The sequence below is a fragment of the Lissotriton helveticus genome, chromosome 10 (assembly GCF_964261635.1).
Source record: "Lissotriton helveticus chromosome 10, aLisHel1.1, whole genome shotgun sequence".
NCBI lineage: Eukaryota > Metazoa > Chordata > Amphibia > Caudata > Salamandridae > Lissotriton > Lissotriton helveticus.
The window spans coordinates 291,552,925-291,572,961 of NC_136071.1; the positions used below are offsets into that span (position 1 = coordinate 291,552,925).

Sequence of the window (20,037 nt, forward strand, 5' to 3'; positions counted from 1 at the left end):
GTAGCCTATCAGCCCTTACACTTTGGTTCCCAAGGCTTCTCTTCAACTTAAGCCCCGGAGGCTCCTGCTCAATCGAAGGTCACTACATCTTCAACTCTCTTTCTTGTCCTTGAAGTTCCTGTTCATCCTCTGGATCACTGAACTATGTTGACTCACAGGTCCAAAACTTGCCGATTGTCCTGTTAACTCAAAGATGTAACAAAGTCTCTGGGTTTAGCTTTGCTCATTTTCCAGGTTGTGACTGAAATATCACCTCACTGAATGAGGCTACCTTCTGCTCATCTCCAAGTGCAGCAGAGCTGCGGGACCTCACACTCTGTCCTCTCAAAGGTGCTGAGACCGGCTAGCTTCTGTCATCTGTCCTTTCTATTTGACTGCCTGTGGTAGGACGCTTCCCAAGACAAATACTTAAGTCAATGAGGCCACTGAGAATGAAAGGGTTGATGGCCAGCCACGCTGTTAACCAAAGGTCTTAAGTAAGGGTCAGCGCTCACTTAAAAAGCTGTATGAAAACCCAGAAAATACAAGACACACTAGACTGTGACACTCTCATCCATGACTAAAACAGAATCACTGAACGATGCAAGTGCCTGCTGCATACATGGTTTGCAAATTCCAGATCACAGTTTGGACTCTTACTGGGTAAACCTAACCATTCATTCTTTCAGCATAGTTAAAATAGGTAACATTGCATTGAATAATGAAAATGACCGTAATCTACACATCAAGAGACATTTCGGTTTGTAGTATGCGGTATATATATATATGGCCTCTCTTTGTGGCAACTGTAATATCACTGTAACCACAGTAACACCAGGCACAGTATTGAATCGAGGAGAGTTCTGCTTTGGCACCCACAGAGTCTCGTAGCCTAGTATATCTACTGTGATTTCTTACTGTCTCAGCATGAGGTTTCCGGGTCTTCCCAGTTTCTACTGGGATATCTCGCCTGCCATCATATGTACATGAGATGAGCATGTAAGGCTTTACTTTATGTTAGGAATGGAGGGTATCCATTTGATTCACCTTGTACACTGATGCACGGTGTCCTTCTTGCAGTCTGTGCTTTGTCCATTGTGGCAATGACAATCTGCAGGTCCCTGTTGCTCAGGGCTCCTCTTACAAACCGCAGTTATTACCTTTGTAGCCAGGGAGCGTGTTGAGTCCTTATACTTCCAGTGTGTTGTGTAGGTTTCAAAGGCTAAGTGAAACTGCACTTGTTTCCCCTCCTATTGGTGTTAATGCCCAGCAATGAAAGCTGCCTGGCTGTACCAGCAACAGCCGGTTACACAGAGTGCAAGTCCTTCTGACAGGAAGAAGAATTTTAACATTAAAAAGGCAGCTTTGATTGGCCCAGACTTTCTGTATGTGCCTCAAAATTAGATAAACACTGTCCTGCTGAACCAAGGACTGTACTCATCATCTATTCTTAAAGGAGCCTCTGGGGATCAGAGTGAAACACATGTACACCAGAGGCATGTACTCGTTTGTTACAATACTCATATATGTTCCTGTGACTGGCCTGGGGACTAAGAGGCTTTACTGGCCTGCCAGGAGAGAAGCTAGGATATGTCCCTGGCTCTATGCTTCTAGATCTCGTTTCCTAACACTCTCTGAATTGATTTGAACCTTTTTTTTCCCTTCTATTACAACTTAAGTTCTCTCTTCTTTAAGCGAAGACATTTACATCGAAGACACAAATATAGTGCGCTATTTAAGTGTTATTAGTCAAATGATCTAGGCCCCAGATGAAGAAGCCTTCTGATTTTCCTAAGCGTCATAGCCTTATTCTTCTTTAAAGACAAGGTGCTGACTGGACACAGAGTTTACTGAATGTTAAAGTCCAATTGCGCTCTCTGAGTTTCTAACCTTACCGACTTCCAGAGTAAGAGTAAGCCTTGCTTTGTCTCGAGTATCAAGGGCCCAAAGGGCTTGGTTATCACAGTAGAGTGTAATAGTATTTGTGCATCTGTGGCAACAGAGTACACAACGGTTTCCACAACGGATACTGGCAAGTAACAAACAAAGGTCTTCACAATTGCCAAAACGTCCCCAAATGTTTGCACAGAGCGCCCTGTCCGCTTTACTTCAATTGCCTTTATCTTCTGTTGTGGCTCATTCAACAGAGCATCAGTCAGGGAAGTCAGACGTTCATGCATGCTCCCAAAATACTTTCAGATGAAAGACTCAAAGTGTGGTATTGGCTATATGTGTAGTGTTGTGCGCGTGTTATGTCTCGTGTGTGTGTTAGCGCGTGTATGTGTGTGCACGTGTGGAATATGTTGAATGCATGCTTGGAGAGAATGTAATGAGTAGAGAACGTAGTGGGTGAGAGACGGTTGCTGAAGGAGAAGGGTGGAGGTTGCTGTTGTGTTCGGTGTCGCTGTACTACCTGTATTTCATGAATAAAGAAGGAGGAGTATGGAACCTCAATGAGCCTACGAGTCTCCTTTCAACATATGGCGACGAGCGGGATTTCATAGCGGCACTGAGCACAATTTCGTAAAAAATAAAAAATAAATAAATTTTTTGTTATTGCTAAAGGATTTTCTCTCCGGATGTTAGTATTCTGCCTTGCGCTTATCTGATGGACGTCTAGACGACAAAACTTCTGAGCGGTAATATTTTTCTGTGAAATACCTAATTCCAGCAACGATCAACCGTCGTCTTGTGCCGTTGTGTTGTGCATTTTTCAATCGGTCTCTGCACGAGTGGATTACACTTGAATTACAGCATGATGATGCGGAAAACATCTCCTTGAGCTTCCGTAGCAGACTACCTACGTTGCTGCATCGTCATCACGCATTACAATACAACGTGGCGGCCATTTTGAATTTAACCACAGTATCCTAGCAACTGTGCAACACCGAGTGCCGATTTCAACAACAAGCTCTGTGCAACACCGAGTGCCGATTTCAACGTTGCCGGTGTTTTTCTTCATGTTATTTGTTGCAATAAGAAACCCTAAGCAATTCAATAAGCGTTATCCTTTCTGACTCGGAGGTCATGGTAAATTCTTAGAAACTTGCACATTTGGATTAAGAGATAAAAATCCAATTAATTTTTGATGACTAACTTTGGTGAACATTTTGCCCAAATTAATAACATCCGTTGATACAATGTGAACTTTGGTGAACTTTTTGCGCAAGTATCCTATTCATTAGGAAAATATTTTTTTTCTTTTTGGATTGTTTTTTTGCCTACTTGTACTTCTTTATTTCATCCAAATGTCTTCAATTCACCCACCCCCGTTCTTTTTAGCAGAATCTGGTGAACCTCCCATAGCATGGGATTTATGGCTCGATATGTTTAAAGCTTATGTTGAGGTTTTAGCTGAAGAAGAATCTTCTCAAGAAAGGAAAGTGTCTTTACTTAAACATAGACTTGGTGCAGTAGGGTTAAGGGAGTTTAAAAATGTACCTAAAATTGATAATGCTGGTGACATGGGTGTTTATCAATGTGCTGTTAAACAAATGCAGGAGAGATTTGGGAGGAAAATTAATGTCGTTATGGAGAGGTTTAAGTTTTATTCGAGGGCTCAAAAAGTGGATGAGTCAATTGATCAGTATGTTTCAGCTTTGAGGGGTTTAGCTGTTACGTGTGAGTTTGAAAGTATAACTTATGACCAGGTTTTACGTGATCAAATTCTTATGAAAACTAAATAAAAAAAATTCAAGAAAAATTATGGTCATCAGGGAGTACTTCGTTAAAAAATGCCATTGAAGTAGCTAGGGGTGTAGAAATTTCGGACCAGTATATTCGTGAGGTCAGAAATGAGAAAAATGATTCCGTATCTGGTTCAGTTAATGAGATTAATAAGGGTGATAAATCCAAATTCAAAAATGATAATAAGTCCTTTACTAACTACCCTAATAAGAAAAGTAATGAGAAAGGTTATGAGAAAAGCAATGAGCAAAAGAAGTTTTCATGTTATAGGTGTGGATCTTCCAACCATTTAGCAAACTATAAGTGGTGTCCTGCACTTGATAAAATATGCACAAATTGTAAAAAGAAAGGACATTTTACTAGAGTATGTCACAACTTTAAGGCTAAAGTCAATTGCATTCAAGAGGATGATCAAGATGATATAAATTATATCCAAGAAGATGATACTTTTCATGTCGTAGGTGAAATTTGCAGTGTACATGACGAGTCAATTAGGGTGAGGAGTAAAGTTAAAGAGCTACCATCAACCATCATCAACATTGACGGTTTAGATGTTAAAGTAATGGTAGACTCTTGTGCGTGGTATACTATTATGGGCATGGATCTAATTAGGTCACTTTGGCCAAACAGATCATTATTAGTTCAGGATGTACACCCTGGGGGTTATACTGGACATAAAATACCTTTAGAAGGGTTTATATTGGCTAAGATTAGTTTTGGACATAATTCATGTCAAGGTAAAATATACGTAGCTAACAAAGGTGCAACTATTTTAGGATGGCCACACATGTTTGATTTGGGTATGAAAATTGATCCTAGTTTAGATTGTCCAGTTTATTCTATTCAGGATGACTGTCATGAAATAGACAATTACTCATTTCTTAAGGAAAAATTTCCTGATGTATTTTCCAATAGCATCGGCAAGATGATTGGATTTAAATATAGAATTATTTTAAGAGAAGGTACATGTCCCGTGAGACAAAAACTGAGAAACGTACCTATTAGTTATAGAGAGAAATTGAGTGAAATGCTTAAAAAATTGTGCAAGGATGGAATTATTGAACCAGTTGAGAGTTCAGACTGGGTTTCGCCAGTCGTGATTTCTCTTAAATCCAATGGCGATTTGCGTTTATGTGTTGACCTAAGGTGTTTGAATGAGGCCATTTGGGTTGACACATTTCCTCTTCCAAATTTGCAAGAACTTACGTCTTCTGTTGGTGGGTCTTCTTGGTTTTCCAAGACAGATTTAACAAGTGCGTATCACCAAATTGTTTTAGATGATGATTCTACACATTGTACTGCTTTCATTACCACAGAGGGAATGTTTAGATATAAGCGTATGCCATTTGGCCTTGCAAGCGCGTCTGCAGTATTTCAAAGGGAGATGTGCAAGATCTTACAAGGCATTAAAAATGCTAAAGTATTTCAGGATGACATTTTAATATATGGAAGCGACAAGGAAGGTCATGATGAAAGTTTATATGCTGTTCTAGATGCATTGAGAAATAATGGATTAACTATCAAAAATGAGAACTGTGTGTTTGGGAAATCTGAAGTGGAGTATTTAGGACATGTTATATCCAAAGATGGTATTCGACCAAAAATCAGTCATGTTGATGCTATTCTAGCGGTTCCTGAACCTACAAATAAGGAACAATTGATGTCGTTCCTGGGGTTAACAGAATTCTATTCATGTTTTATTGAAAACTATGCATCGAAAGTTGAACCGTTAAGGTTAAAAAGAGGTGTAGTGTTTACATGGGGCGAGCATCAATAAATATGTTTTGAAAAGGTGAAGAAAGAAATAGTTACAACACCATGTTTGAAACCCTTTTTGCCAACTGCTGAATGCATATTATCTGTGGATGCGTCTGGGTATGGCATTGGTGCTGTATTTTCTCAACATGTTAAATCAGAAAAGTGGGTAGTAGCGTATGCTTCACGCACGTTAACGAAATCGGAACGCAATTATTCCGTAATAGAGAAGGAATTATTGGCTGCTTCATGGGCTGCTGAGAGATTCAGGATGTATGTGTGGGGGAGAAAATTCAAAATTTGTACTGATCACAAACCATTGGTAAATATTTTGAGACCTGAAGGTGGGAAGAATTTAACTCCTAGGTTAGCTCGTTTAGCTTCAAAGCTACACATGTTTAGTTTTGATATAGAGTACATTCCTGGTAAAGATAACGTAGTTGCGGATGGTCTTTCAAGATTACCTAATGTAGATTTGACAGGAATTGAAACAAATAGGGATTGTGAAATAGCTTTTACCATGAAAGATGTGTTGTTGATAAATGAAAAGGATGTTAATAGTATTGTTTCTGAGGCGTCTTGGATGTGCGAGATGGACAAGGATGTTGCTTTGAAAGAGGTTAAACGGTTCATAGTTGATGGGTGGCCAAGAGAGTCCAGCTTACGGGGTGAATGTGCTGCGTTTTTGAAAATTAAAGAGGAACTATGTGTTGTGAATGATATTGTCCTAAGAGGTGACAGAATTGTGCCTCCAGTCAGCTTAAGAGAGAACATTGTTGAGAAGAGTCACATGGGGCACGGCGGTATGTCCAGCACTAAAAGAAGGATTAAAGAGTGGTTTTGGTGGCCAGGGGTTGATTCCATGGTGGATCGATTAGTGAGGAATTGCAAAGTTTGTGGTGCCAGTGATAAGGTAAAAAAACCATTGAATGTGCCTTTAACTATGGTGGAATTACCCGAGTATCCATGGCAAAAGGTTGCTATTGATTTCATGGGTCAATTTTCAGCTACTTCTGCAAAGGATTGTTATGCTATTGTGTTGGTTGATTATTATTCGAAATGGCCCGAGGTAAGAATGGTAAGTGGGATGACTACGGATGTGGTCTGAGTTTTTAGAAGATGTATTTTCAAGAGAAGCAGTCCCAGAAATTCTGGTTTCGGATAATGGACCTCAGTTTGTGTCACAAAAGATGGAAGAATTCTTAGTGATAATGGGTATCAAGCACATCAAATCATCACTATATCATCCCGAAAGTAACGGTCAAGTTGAGCGCTTCAAGAGGGTGGTTAAGGAAGTGATTGAATTGGCATTGAGTGCTGGTTTACCCTGGAGGAAAGCTTTACTAGAGAGAATGACTGCATATCGTGTTACCCCGCATTCTGCTACAGGGAAGACACCTTTTGAGGTTTTGAGAGGTAGGAAACCATTTACTGGGTTAGTTCCTTGGTGGTTAAGAAAAAGGAATGATAGGATGCAGTGCATTAACAACAATATTGATAAAGAAATCAGATATGAAGTCAGAAAATATCAGGATCGCAGTCAGCAATATCATGGAGGTAAATGTAGTTGGCCTTTGGTTAAGATAGGTCAAATGGTTCGGGTAAAGAATCCTAGGATTGTGTTGAAGGGTGGAAGTGTATGGTCCAAACCCTTGAGAGTAATGAAAGTGTTTAGCAGTGCGGTAGAATTGGAAGATGGTAAGAGGTGGAATTTTCGACAATTGAGTTTTTGCAATGAGAGAGATGGTGTGGTAGGTTCACATTCTGGTGGTGTTGATGAAGAGACGTGCAGTGGATATTTGTTAGGTGATGATTTTGGATTAAAGAAGGATGTGACGTCAACTGGTAGCACGGGTGGTTGTAGTGCCAGATGTGACACAGGGAGTGGTGTTAGAGATATTGTTGATGGTGGTTCATCTGTTGAAGGTGGAAGTTTACGCCGTGGCAATAGAACAAGGAAGTTACCTGTCCGGTTTTCTGATTTTAAGTTAGGGTAATTCTTCTGTGGTGTCTAAAGCTATTGAGGAGGAGGGTGTGTGGTATTGGCTATATGTGTAGTGTTGTGCGCGTGTTATGTCTCGTGTGTGTGTTAGCGCGTGTATGTGTGTGCACGTGCGGAATATGTGGAATGCATGCTTGGAGAGAATGTAATGAGTAGAGAACGTAGTGGGTGAGAGACGGTTGCTGAAGGAGAAGGGTGGAGGTTGCTGTTGTGTTCGGTGTCGCTGTACTACCTGTATTTCATGAATAAAGAAGGAGTATGGAACCTTAATGAGCCTACGAGTCTCCTTTCAACACAAAGCTCAAGTATCCTTATATAAAAAGCTTTGAGATCTTCAAACCATATGCCGGAGCCTGATTTCGGAGGGCCTGGGATACTTTAGCTTATCTGGCTCTTCCAACCCTCCCTGGATTAAATACTTTTCCGTGTCCTTGGTTGTCACCTTTAATTTAGCTCAAAGGCATAATACTCAGTGCAGCCTCAGACAAGCCGAGACACGCTGTGGCAGACCTATGGGAGCGCAAACCTGTGCTGGTGTTGTTCCTTTGGGAGTGTTGTCTACACTTAAGTCTTCCTTCCTCGTCATTAACCCGATTAATTTTGATCTTCTTTGAGTTTGCTTGGTGCTGTGTTGTGCACAGGAGATCATGTGCAATGCAGGTTTATTACACAAATGAAATTATAAAATGTATTATAAAAACACTTGGATGGTAGACTTGTGGCTGGGCTATGGAAATTATGCAAATCGGAGCCATCTTCCGTATAATTATGGATTTGCTGTCCTTGCCACACAAACATTCATCTGCATAGTTTGCAAATTAACAGCAATTGTGTTTTGTTTCTGGAACAGATAAAAAAAAAAAAAGTTACTAAAGACGCTTACCACACGTATTGCCGCACAGTGGCAGGCCTTTTGTCGGTCACCTTTCAGTTGCGGACTCTTGTATTTAGGTGTTCAACTGATATTAAAGAGGTGAAACCTTTACCCATCTGTGATAACGCTTCCAAAAGGCATATTAGTAAGTAACTATGCTTAAAATGTTGCTGCACTACGCTGCCTTTTCTTTAGTCAACTGACCCTGATGCATATTTCATTCCAGTGGCCCTGCCTTATGGTTTTGAGTGAAGGGATAGTCAGATCGATAAAGCTCCTGCTACAGTAACATTTCTAACACAGGATGCGGTTTGTATCACAGTGACATGATGGCAGGGAAAGTCCAAAGTATACAGCTCCTACCAAGGGAGGACTTTACCTTAAGCGGATTACAGGAACATATAAAAATAGATGTAAAGCAGATCAAGGGATCAAACGAAATTACTGAACACAAGGTGCTAGTATGTTTCTCTGGCAAACAATAAGATCAAAGTTGACCTGTTAGTTTTTTCCTTTACCACAGACTATACAAACAAAACTAAAGCATGCTGCCAAAAATTTGAACAGAATAGGTGCAGCACTGCAAGCTTCTGTAATACAAATGACAGGTACAGTACAGCGACCAATAGTGCACACTTCCTCACACACTTAGAAATGCTACATCGCGTACACCAGCAGCGCAGGCTTCCCTCTCAGACATGGAACCATTTCAGTGTATATATATAGTAAATGGTGCATGTTTCACCAAACAAACAGGATAAGTACAGGATGTGTGTGTGTAAAGAAAGATAAAAACAGAAAAATAGATACAGACAGAAAGATGGATAGAGACAGAAAGATAGACAGATAAGCCACTTCCAGGCTCCAGCCTGAAGCCTGGCTCGGACTGCGCTATAGGTCCTGTTGGAACCATCAAGCCCATAACGAGGGGCGCTTTGCTCCTCCCTGAAGCCTGGAAATGATGTTAGGGCCAGAGCTGCCAACCTTGGAACTGGGGAACCAAGTTCAAGTCTTGTCGTTGGCTCAAAATCCTATGACTCTGGCCAAATCACCTAATTTCCCCATGCATATAAGCAATGAATGTGAGTTTGTGTAATGTAACTAGTGCTAATGTAAAGTGCTCCAATACCTTCCGGTTGAGTTCACTCTATATAAAAACTTCAGAAAAATGCACAGAGTTGTAAAAACAAAGCCATATCATAAAGATAGCCCAATAGATACCCATCTACAGGGTGCTTTGTAGAAGGTGACAGTAGGGGGAGAGGGAGGGGGAGAAGGGGAGAGGGAAAAAAAACACACACAAAAAAAACGCTGTAGCACGGCTGGTGCTGACTGAAAAGAATGTGTCATGGCCCTGCAGATTTCTAAATGGAGGAACATGATGTCCCTACTGGAGGGAACAAACCATGGCAAATCCAATAGGTATCGCCTATTTAATACAAGTGCAGAGCTGTTGTCTTTGCCAATGTCTGTAAACTTGTTTAAAAAACGAAAGTAAAAAAAAAAAATACATTCCAAAGCCTGCAGAAAAAGAAAACATCTTATGGTATCTCAAAACTATACACATAATTCAATGTTTTCAATCTTTATAAATGGCATATTAAAATACGTTTCATCCCGGAAACTCAGAGCAACATTTAAACAGAATAAGGTGGTGTCAGCTATAAAAAGCGAAACGCTTACCACAGCCTAATTTACTTTCCACAGATTTCAGCCATGGAGCAGATTTATGGGCCTTCAGGAGAAGTGTCATGCTAAGTGCACCTTCTGCTTCAGAGGCCAGCTGAGTGAGTGCAGCATTGTGAGCCAAAGCTTGTGCTTCCATGCAATGTGTGGCATGCTGGAGATTAAACCAGGTCTGCTCTTTAGTCATAATCCAGGAAAAATATCCCTGTGCTGTGCTTTTACAGACAAGCAGGGAGTAGTAGGGAGCAACACTATAGGGTGTTGGAAGGGAGAAGCAGTTAAGAGGGAGCTAATTAAAAAACACGTGCACTCAGAGTGTTGAACGAAAAAAAAAAGTAGTTCCCTAAATGTGAGCAGTGGAAGGGCTCAAGTCAACCAATCAAAAGAATCATAAATTGGGTATGTTCCAAAGGAAGGACAAACAGAAGAAACAAAGACAAGCCGTGAAATAAGAAGCAACATAATGAGTTTCAATAAAACCTACAAATGGTTAGCGATGGTTGTTCTCTTAGCCCTTTTGCAATCGGACAGCTTGGGCTGTCTGGTTGGCCAGAACCAAAAACATGTCCCTTGATCTCAAAGAGAGGCTGGGTATCCTACAAATATATATTTTTTTTTTAAAAAGAGAGGTTTACTAGATTCATTTAGTTATTGTATTCAATCTGTATGCAATAGTGTTATTCATTTCTACCAGCACTGATGGAAATGTTCTAAATTCAATGTATACATCACTGGCATACAGTCGAACACTGCTGGTGGAATACACGTATGAACAGACAGAATCTAATCAGTCTTTTATATTTTCTCAGGTATTTTTTCAAAGCATTAAAAAAAGACAAATAATGTTTGTCCAGCAAGTACATTCCTCTCAGGTGCGGTTCAGATGAAACAGTGAAAGTGAATAACTGAGCTAAAAAAACTGCAATCTACAAGGTAGCTGTTTTACCAGTTGCTTGTGGTTTTAAATTCTACGTTTAGTCGTGGTTTTAAAAAGCACAATACGCCAACTTTCCACTCCGTCCATGTGCCTAATCAGGACAAGCATTACTGGCATTGGGACATTCTATAGGTCATCGACCACACATACGCCATTTGCCCGAACATGCAATTAGCTAAGCATGGCAGATGTACTGTCATCTGCTGCACCTACAACTTTGGGATTCTTTTACAAATATTTCCATGTACTAAATGGGGTATGCAGACATCTTCATAAGGAGACGGTAGAAGAATCTAAAAAAAAATTCAAAGTTTAATGTATGGTACAGAGAGATGACAAATACGATAAAATACACACTACATGAAAAAAAATGCAAACGTAACATACCTTCTCCAAGAATCTCTGAATTAAAGTGGGTCTGAGTAGAAGGGGTAGGTGGACCTTTATCCTAGAGAGAGTTGTAGCTGGTTTACGGGCAATGCTTATTTCAAAGAGAAGCTGAAAAAATGAAGTGAGCCTGTGTGCGACACCAGGGCGGATCCCATGGTACTATATTTAGAGAGAAAGAATGGAAAGAAGTACCACATCTTAAGGATAAGCTCTAACAGATGCCATACTTGCTGCTTACAACCTTGGACTTCGAGAGGAGTCATCAAGACATGAAATTTAACACAAACCACAAATTTGGCCATGCCCTAGGAAGCACTTTCACTTCTTACAGAATTCTCGGAAATTTCCACTGTATGCCGAGATCAGAGAGTAAATGTAAATGCTAATTTTTTTTAATGGCACAGAGGGACACTGAGCTTTGGTGTCCGATAGCCTATTCTAAACATCACAAGTATTTGCTATACAGGAGACCATTTATTAAGTACTTGCCCACGATCACATTACATTTCGGGACAGAGCAAAGTGGCGAGAAAGAGGGCGAGCTACATCTTACAGTGGAATTAGCTTTCTTTAGAGGCAATTGGTAGTCCAAAAATGCTTTAAAAAAATCAAATCTCGAAATGATTACATTTTCCAGGAGGCGGGGGGAATAAAGTGATGTCAGCAATTCAAAAAAGTTTTCTTATGTATGAACCCCAGCCTTGTGTGCATCTGTGAACCAGAACATGCACAGTTTAGGTGATCACGATGATAGAATGCCAAGGCATATGCTTGGGCACCGCAGTGTGGAATACATGTTAGAGGTACAGAGATACTTTGTTTTCGAAGGTACCGTACTAAACAATTTGTGATCACAAATCAGACACCTTTGAGGAACAATTTTAGATTGGAATCCAATTTTCCAGCAAGACAGTAAATAGACAGTCATGTGTGCAATACTATGAAATACAGTGTTGCATGTTCGAATGTACGGCAATACCAGGGCTTTTTTCACGTCACACTAAGACTGAATCTTGAAGAATTCATGTCACCACATCTTCAAAAATTAAAATAAGTTGTAGTAGAGAGAGTGGGCCTTGGGCCGTCACTCTTAAGCCGTTCTCTTTCATTTGGAGGCTAGATCGGGATTTTTAATTTTTTTAAGCAAATTCTTTGACCCTGCCAGCACACTCCCTGACCCCCACCCCCACGCCACTGATCACAGTTCACACTTCTCCTCTGAGTAAATGAAGACAGCCTGGAAATGCAGCAAATTAACATCGCTGCACTTCCAGGCCATCTTCATTTACATGTACTTTCAGAGGCATTTGCGCCCCCCTGGGCACCCATCGGCGCCCCCCCAGGGGGGCGCGCCCCACAGTTTGAAGACCTCTGCTCTATGGAACTGGCTATCTAAACGCCTATTGCTTAACCCAGTTCCTGGTTAAGATCTGGACAAATTTTAATCTTATTATTTTTCACACCTGGGCACTAAGTCTGATGGATGAGTGCCAGTCTAGGTTTTGTCTTTGTTAGAGGTCAGGGATGCCTTGCTTCATGTGTCATGCAAGGTTTCTTCATGCAGTGGATGAGGGTTTGGCAGCCCTGTTGGCACTTCTGGGTGTCACATGCTCCTTTTGAAACCATTGATCACTCAGCCTTTCTTCATCTTCAAATGATGGGGAGGCCAAGCCCAGCTTCTCTTAAATGTTTTTAGGCCAATTGCTCATATATAATACCACTGTTGTTGTTAACATCTCAATTAAGCTTAGACATGATCAATTTCCATCCTAAACCAAAGGATTCCATATATATATATTCTGACGGGACTCAAGATTTTCTATCTTTAGAGGAATACTGAACTCCCAGAGTTGGTTACCGAAATCAAAACAGAAGGACACCGAGGTGGTTAACATTCATTCCTAGTTGAATTGAGCCATTGGAAACGAGGACTGTAGCGGACAAACTGTTTGCCATACATTAGCCCATGATCAAAGGGTACTCTGAAATAAAATGACAAAAAAACATGGACTAAGTTCATACAAATAATTTTAGACAACCACCTCTCTTTGGAAGATGACGTTACTACCATTACTAATACCTGTGCTGACCATATCCACTTAGTAGCCAAACTACAACACCATTTATTGGCGAACAAAAGCGCTAGCCTGGCTCGTGCAATTACTAGAACTAGGCTCAACTACTGTGGTTCCCTTTTTATGAGCGTTTAGACATCGGTCCTTTGCAGCTTTCAAAATATTCAAGACCACAGGGGTCAACATCAGTTTTAAGTGATATCTGGGAGCACACAAGACCAATATTTTATGGTGTACTTAAGAACCTCATCAGGGAAAGAATAAACTGAGTTTTGTTCATGATCTATAAAACCGTTTATCAAATCAGTCCATGTCATTTGGCATTCAGGGCTTAAACTTTGAACTCTCCTTTTCATCATTATATACCATTGCATTGTTCCACCTATATACAACGCCTACTCTTGATACCACTACGATCTGTGGCCCCTTTCCTTATATGCATTTTTTTTATTGGTTGGCTTTGACAGTGTGACAGATGTATGGATGTCAATTGCGGTATGACTGACTTTATGAGAGAGTGCTTTTGTGTAAATGAGATGACGATTTTTCAAGCAGTTATTTTGTCTTGATACACTTGGACTGGGGGACACTTTATGAGATATATATTGTTTTGGTGGGTGCATTTTGAAGGAGATTATGACTGTTCTATTATATATGTTAAAACATCATCTCTATTTTCAATAAAATATCTTTGCATAACTAATTTTTGATATTTTTATTTATTTGTCCAAATCTTTTGTTGACTTGGTTATTCATGGTTCCGCTCCCCGCTTGAGAAATCAGTTTGTTTATAGAGACACACTACGCACTCATTCTTTACCGTAGGCAGGTGACATTTATTCCCTTCTTGTGTAGGGTCCTATTTATAGTCTTAAACTTTGATGTAGCACAATTTATAAAAATCACAAAACATTTACAAATTAAGGACATGCATAGCTGAAAGTGCACTTTGCACACGTTAGACACAGTGACACATAAAAATGAGACAAGTGAAGTAGAAGCACTGTAAAAACGTGCTTTTAAAAAGGGAGATGAAGAAAATATTATACACAAGACAATACTAATACAGAAATTAAATACAAGCTTGAAACTTTGCATAGTACTACAAGAGCTTTTATAGTTTACGAAAATATAAAAATGAATTTTGTTATATGAATGTAGAACAAATTGCATTGTGAAAATATGTGGTAGTAGGGAATTTCTAACGTTCGCTATTTTCATATAATAATGATTTGTGAAAGTTATATATATTCTTTAAATGAATTGATTTAATTTCACTATATGTGATGTTGGGTTAGAGCTCATTTACTTCAAGAGTGTGATGCCAACTTAATGGCCTTATCGAAATTCTTTTTTTCTAATGCTGACCTTTCTACTGACTGATTACAATGGTTAATTTTCTACGAGTGAAATGTTGCTTTATTTGTGCTGAGCATATATTGTTTAGCATTCCTCAATGTTTCTTCAACGTTCACAGTGAAATATTCCAGTGGGTACAAGATTGCAGCCGTTACTTTAGAATGCAACTTTGCATTTCTTTGCCACCAATGTTAGGCCTATGTGGGCTTTCGAATCTTTCGTTTCTCATGACAAGCATGGGAAAACGTCTTACGACTGCAAGTGCCCTATGCAAATATGGACATGTGATAGTCTTTCAATGGTGGTGTGAGGCCAGTTCCCTGGAACGATATTAAAAACGTTATATTTTTGCTTCTTGGCAAACACCATTCAGATTTTTCCTACTCGAGACCCGGATGCTATGCTGATCGATTTTTGAACTATCTGCTGCTTTTGGACTGCCTGGTTGATGCTACAGTCGGTAGCCGATAGACAATCCTCTTTGCTGAACCATTTCCATTTTTTCATCCCTTTATTTTTTTGTTTATGCTAATGGGCTTGCCCTTAATGGACTTTAAATCTGAACCCTTTTTCCATCTCCATATGACCCGACCTGTTAGACAACAAACTATCCTTCTGCCTTAATGGTGGTAGTACTCTGTTATAGATTCGGACTATAATCATCCAAGAAAGCCTGCTGAAATGTTTGGCATTGTATGTAAGCTGTGATATTTTTAACTGAACTTCAAGAAATTACTTGTGGCAATGAATTTTGAATCTTTAATACAGTAACCAAATTAATCAATTATCTATTGATTACTGTTGGTTCTTCCATGCAAACTGTGCTGTTTCCGAATGATTCAAATGTGCTATAGGGAGAGCCATCGAGCTCTGATAGAACACCAGGTGTTACTTATTTTGTTTTGTGCATCTGCTGCAGAACTTTTGGTCTGCACAATCCTAACTTAACGTAACTTTTTTAGGAGGTTGGCACTTCCTGTTGCTGACCTTTCTTTCTACATCATGGTTCTGAGAGCGGTGTACCTAAATTTGATTTCTAATTTGTGAGTTGACTGTCAATTAATGGTAGTCATTGGACAGCCTGCCAGCCAGCCAGTTTGGTCACCCTAACTTCCACTCTTCCTATCGGTGAAGAAATATTCATCAGAGGACTATTGTGGCATATGGAAGCACTGTAGATTGTCTAATAGTATTAGGCCCAGTACAGTTTCAGAAGTAAGGAGAGTAGGCGTATAGTAAGTCCTTGGGTAAACAGATTTGTGCTGGTGCATGGATACTCATAACTTTAGGCATTTTCCAATTTAACTAGACGCGATATTATGTACACTCTTAGAACACATATGTGGAATTTTTTTGTCTAATCTGGGAATCCTTCTCTGTAATTTGGAAATAATTTCTGACGATCACTTCTGTTAAAATGTTTTCAGTTATGGGAGGGTTGAGAATAGAGAGAAAATGCACCATGAACATATACAGAACGGGTGATGGACGGATGAATACATAAAGAACATGGGTGGGTGGATAAATGGGCAGAACATTTGCTGGCTTCCATTAATACCCTAGTTTGGGGTTACTGTTGCAAGTTCAGCACAAATCAATGGGATATTAATGAAACCCTTAGCTTATGCCTGCGCTGAATTTTACTAGGTTGGTATAGGTGCTACTACTAAATAAATCAGTGCGTCAAAGGGATATTAGAAAAGGGAATTTCCAGTATTTAAGCCCTCTCCACTGAAAAAAATCCATTTATCCTCTGCCTCTATGGAGATATAGATATGAAAGGAGCCAAAAAAAATGGCTCTGTTAGAGTTTTCAGGCATGATCTAGTATGGTAAGCATAGTTATAGAAAACAGATTACAATGAACAAGCTGGCGAGAAAAAGTCCCACCAGGCCCCCATAATGGCTACATTTAGCCTAGTCAATATTTTCCTAAAAGTAGACAGAAAAAAAAAAAAAAAGGTATGCACACTCATCGTACTAGTATGCCAATACTAGTTTCTTCCATTATTGTCTATCATGGTATAGGTAAAAGGAGGGGAAGGCTGTTAAGGGTCACGTTATAATTTACAGAACAGAAAGAAACAGCTCATTACCATCCATTTCCTCTGCCAAGAGATGCACGCTTAATGTATCGGCAAACAAACCGGACCCTCAGACAATAAAAACCAGTTGCATAACATACAAAGCCAATAGGTCTGGCCTTAGCAAGCAGGTGTGATGGTTAATTTTTGTATTGTTATATAATTTTTTAATTGCAAGAATGTGCACACAAGTCCCTAGAAGTAGTAGTCATATACTTGCAATACATTGTAAGTAAAAAATATAAAGACATTATTTAAGTAAATAATGCTTTCCTTCAATTTTAATATAACTATATAGGTGCTTCCTAGCAAGCAGTTTAAAAATATTGTTTTTGAGTTTCTTTGCATACCACAATAAAATAACATTCTTACTGGCACAAGGACAATATATTATTGCTTTAAACTAATATAACTTGTAGACTTAGTTTAAATACACAAGAAAGACTGAAGCTGGCTGACGTACTACCCAACGCGGTAGAATGTGGTAGGCGGAAGCAGGATGTGAATGATAGTTGGACAGACAAGATAGCTGAAGAGGGCTAACCCAAACTCTCTCTCTATCCATCTATGTATGTATTTTTGTTTATTCTTTTTTTATTACATGAGAACGTCAAACATCTAAAGCCATCTCCAGTTAAAATCAAAAAAGCCTCTTCATTTTTCTGCACACAAATGGTTCTACATTTGTTCAGTGTCTGGCTAGAGAGACCTTTAGTCTTCAGTATGTACTACAGACTTAAATTCAGACTGCAAGACAGCCATGTTGCATTTGCTAATGCTTATTTACACCTGTTGCAGAGGCTGAAGTTGATGGACCTTTCCATGCTACCTGACATACAACTGCACTTGCAGTTGCTCAGTTTTCAAGATGTGCAATTACATTACGAGGATCTGCAGGGAATAAGAATATGAGTTCAGCGGACTTTGTAGAGAAGCAATAAAAAAAAGTTTGAGGGAGAGGAGTCACACTTGTAATGGCTCATGACCAAGCTCCTTCCAAGCCCAAACACTATGACCCTGAAAGACAATTGGTTTATTGAGGATTTCCAACTCCATCCTAAGTATCTTGGAGAAATTAGCAAGATACTCCCCGGAGAAGACACATGGGTGTTCAATGATTAGCCGTTCAACAATAAAGTGAAACAAGCATTGGCAAAGGCAATACATCTCTTCTATTTACTCCTTAAACTATTGGCTTTGCGGTTATTAGACCTGTCAGCTTTAGAGTAATATTCCCTTAAACTTTTTGCCTTCATCCTCTATTTTTGCTCATCTTGTTGTTCCTGGCCTTAAGACTCTCTGGACTTCACCACTGCTAACCAGTGCTAAAGTGTTTGTACCCCCACCTCACCATGGTGAAATTGGCAATACCCAATTAGCACATTTAATTTACTAGTACGCCCCGAGTAAGGTGGTACTATCTGTGCGCTGGGCCTGCAACTTAAATACTACTAGTGAGCCTGCAGCACGGATTGTGCCACCCATTTAAATAGCCCTTTAAACATGTCTCAGGCCTGCCATAGCAGCCTGTGTGTGCAGTTTTAAACTGTCATTTTGCCATGGCAAAATAAAATGTTTACCAGGCCCAAACCTTACCTTTTAATACATATATGGGTAGGCCCTGAACAGCTCACATGTACTTTTAAGCTTTACATGTCCTAATAGTGAAAAACCTTTCGAGATTCTAGATCTTTATTTGGATATAAAATATCCATAAAAGTGCAGGTCAGAGGATACCAACAACAATACAAATTATTATAAAATGTCAACACATAAAAACAGTGGGTACATAAAAACTTCCAATTTGGATTAGCGGACTTCAGTAGCGAACATGTGTTAAAAAAGGCAAAATATACACAACAACCGTAACGACAATGGCACTAGGTCAAAAAAGAAATTTGAGGGCTTAACAGTAGCAATGTTATGCTGATGGATACAATCAAATGGTCAACAACTAGCAGCAGATAGTAGGAAAATGCAATCAAATGTAACCAATTTTAGCAGCATTTAATAAGGTGCGATTTAATATAAACTGTGTACCTTTAGAATAAAAACGTTGACCAGCCCTTCCGGTTATTGGGTAAAATTACGGTATACGTAGTGTATGAGAGTTGTGAGGCCTGTGTTTAAAACTGTGTTCTCTGGATTCAGAGCTTCAATTACTGCCTGCCTGCAGGTAGGGGTTCCCAGCCTGTTCCACTCAACTTTCAGTTTTCGTCTGCGCTGTGGCGCAATTGCTGGGCAGAGACTGACTACATGCGCTAAAGTTTCAGCCGCCTTACCACACCACCTGCACATTACATCCTCCGACGTACGACGCCAGTGAGGTAAATCCTTTAAAAATTGCCAGTCTCCCAGTCTAAGATCCAAGAAGCCAAGCTTTAAATACAAGGGATAAGTACAGGACAGATAGGGGAGGGGAGTGGCCAGCCCATAGGAATTCATTATTGCCCATGCATGTTTGCGTTTAGCAAAATGAGCTTTGTCAGCAATTCGGGACCTCAGTCGAGTGCGTTTCTTGATGCTGATTTTGAAAACGGCCTTACTAGGGTTGAGATCCCATAGTTCGGCCACAGATAATAGCTTTACTGCATCCTTGAAGAGATAGCCATACGACCCCCCTGGATTTTTCTGAGAGATATCTGACCAAAGTAGTCACTCAAGAGTTCCTGGCTCTGCTTGTCTTAGTTTGTGGCACAGATTCAAATAAGAGCCTGGGTTCGTAAATTCGTAGTTTAATAGGCCCAGTTCTAGTCTGATCTGTGCTGCAGAAGCAGATTTAGGCACGTGCAGGGTTTTTTGTAAATTTTGGTCACATGTTGGCATTTAATTTTCCCCTAAATATTTCAATGCCGTACGACAAAGTTGGCCCGATTTTTGCTCTCATGACTTCCAGTAATGGTGAAAAACTCGGACCGGACAGTTTTTTTGAGAGCTTAGAAAAAGTTACCTGAAGGTTCATGGCTTTTAGTGCTATTTCACTGTGTTGTTTTACGAAGGAACCCCTGGAGTCAAAATTGACCCCTAAGTATTTATATATATAACTCATTAAGAGGACAATTAATGAGAACTGTCCTATCAGAAGACAGGCCACTAAGCCCAGAATCACCACCTATATGCAGTGGCAAGGATAAAACCCTAAGGTTGATCTCATGGAATATAGCTGGTGTAGCGAAAAACTTGAGGGACCCTGAATGGGAAAAGTATATT

General features: G+C 39.8%; 1 protein-coding gene across 4 annotated transcripts in view; it reads right to left on the reverse strand.

Moving 5' to 3' along the window:
* GUK1 (guanylate kinase 1) overlaps positions 1-20,037 on the reverse strand; it is a 177,865-nt gene that overhangs the window by 104,078 nt on the left and 53,750 nt on the right. Inside the window, exon 1 of one of the 4 annotated variants that reach the window (XM_078665325.1) lies at positions 11,308-11,374. The exons of the other annotated variants lie outside the window; for them this stretch is intronic. The gene's annotated coding sequence lies outside the window, so the exon portion shown is untranslated. Of the gene's footprint in view, positions 1-11,307; positions 11,375-20,037 lie in introns of those variants that run through there. 4 annotated transcript variants of the gene reach the window in all.